Source organism: Babylonia areolata, chromosome 26 (assembly GCF_041734735.1).
Source record: "Babylonia areolata isolate BAREFJ2019XMU chromosome 26, ASM4173473v1, whole genome shotgun sequence".
NCBI classification, from domain to species: domain Eukaryota; kingdom Metazoa; phylum Mollusca; class Gastropoda; order Neogastropoda; family Buccinidae; genus Babylonia; species Babylonia areolata.
The window spans coordinates 14,231,622-14,234,166 of record NC_134901.1 but is presented as its reverse complement, the minus strand read 5'-3'; positions in this window follow the sequence as shown (position 1 = coordinate 14,234,166).

Genomic DNA, 2,545 nt, shown 5'->3' with positions numbered 1-2,545 from the left:
AGTTTCTTTTTAAATAACTGTTATTTGTCTTTGTGTGATTATTACTCACTTTTCTATCTCGGTATTTACTTCTCCCAAATGGATGAATATTGTTTGTTTCCTTTTGTTCAACTAAGTGATATTAGTATACACATTTTTCATTTTTATGTCTGTTTATCAGAAGAACATGTTATGGGTGGAAATCACGATGACACTTTGGAAGAATGGGGTTCGATATATACAGACCAAAAATACTTCTCAATGCGTAACCTTAAGATATCATCTCTAAACTGTCAGGGGTTGGGAAATTTTCAGAAAAGGAAAGACGTCTTACAGTACTTAAGACAAAAGCAATATTCGGTATACTTTTTACAAGACACACATTTTACTAAGAAGATGGACAGACAGATTAGGGCAGAATGGGGTTATGAATGTGTTTTTTCGTCGAATAATTCTAGATCACGAGGGGTAGCTACTTTGTTAAATAATAACTTTGTTTCATATGCAAAAAACGATTTTAGACATTCAGGGTAATTATATATTTCTGATATTAAAAACATTCAACATGGAAGTCCTTTTGGTCAATGTGTATGGACCTAACAGAGACGACCCTGTATTTTTTGAAGAAATTCGGACTAAGATTGAAGAACAAGCTATTGATTAATGTGATAATAGGAGGTGACTGGAATTTAGTTATGAATCCTAGCTTAGACTATTACAACTATAAGCATGTAAACAATACGACAGCACAAGAAACAGTAATAAAGATGATGGATGATTTACAGTTAGTCGACATCTGGAGAGAATTAAATAATGAAGTTCTAAGATACACCTGGAGAAGACCAACCCCCTTGCAACAAAGCCGTCTAGATTTCTTTTTATTGTCTGATAATTTGATCACCAATGTTAAGGATGCAGATATCACCTATGGTTACAGAAGTGACCATTCCTTAATCACAGTTGATCTACAATTCAACACAGAACCCAGAAGAAAAACATTTTGGAAATTTAATTCATCTTTGCTTAGGGACAATGAAAGAAACAATAGAAAAAGTAAAGGACCAATATGCAGTGTTACCGTATTCAAGAGAAAACTTAGACAAGATACCTAATAATGAAATTCAGTTAACCATATGCGACCAACTCTATCTGGATGTATTATTAATGGAAATAAGAACTAAAACAATATCTTTTGGTATAAGAAAGAAAAGACAGCTTATAGAAAAGGAGGAAACACTGGAAAAAGAAATACAGCGGATCGATAAAGAAATAGATACACATAGTTTAGCTAGAGAATTGCAGGAGAAAAAAGAACTAGTACAGCTACAAAAAATAAAATTGGAAGGGATCGCATTAAGGTCGAAAGCATGGTGGGCATCTCAGGGTGAAAAGGTGACTAAATACTTTTGTAATCTAGAAAAAAAGACATTTCGTAAGTAAACAAATGTTGAAATTGATTACACCTCAAGGTAATATTTTGACGGAAACAGACGAGATGTTAGAGGCGACGAGACTTTATTATGAAGACCTATACAGAGAACAGGAAGTAAAAGATATAGACATTAGCAGTTACGTTAAAAGTTTGCCCAGTCTGGATGAATTGGAATCAGAGCAACTAGAAGGACTTATAACAAAACAGGAAGCTACAGAAACACTAAGAAGAATGCAAAACAATAAGAGTCCAGGCACAGATGGAATGACTGTAAACTTCTACAAATTTTTCTGGAAAAACATAGGGGACTTTGTAGTTAGATCATTGAATGAAGGTTTTTAAAAGGGAGAACTGTCAATTACACAAAAAGAAGGGATAATTACATGTTTACCAAAGGGAGATAAACCAAGAGAATATTTACAGAACTGGAGACCTATTTCGTTGCTAAACGTCGCTTATAAGATAGGATCTGCATGCATAGCTAATAGAATCAAGAAAGTTCTACCAAAGTTAATACACGAAGATCAGACAGGTTTTATTCCAGGTAGATATATTGGTGATAACATAAGAACCCTGTATGACATTATGCATTACTTAGAAACTGAAGATCGTCCAGGCTTGTTAGTATCAATAGATTTCGAAAAAGCATTCGATTCATTAAATTGGTCATATATGAACACAGTATTAAAAGCCTATGGATTTGGTTTAGATTTATGTAAATGGATTCACACCTTTTACAAGGATATAAAATCATATGTCATTGTGAACGGTAAAGTATCCAAAGGCTTGAAAATACAAAGAGGATGCCGCCAGGGAGATCCAATCTCACCATATCTGTTTGTATTATGCTCAGAAATCCTGGCGTGCAAGATTAGGGAAGATGAAGAAATTAAAGGTATAAATCTCTTAGATACCATCTTTAAAATTAGTCAGTTTGCTGACGATACGACATTCACATTAGGAGGAGATAAAGAATCGTATGAAAAGTTGTTTGAAGCACTAGAGGGATTTGAAGAATTTTCAGGGCTAAAAATTAACTATGATAAAACATTGAATGTCTGGTTAGGGACAATGAAGAACTCAAAACACCGGTATTTACTAGAAAAGAAAATGAAATGGAATCCCCCAAAATAT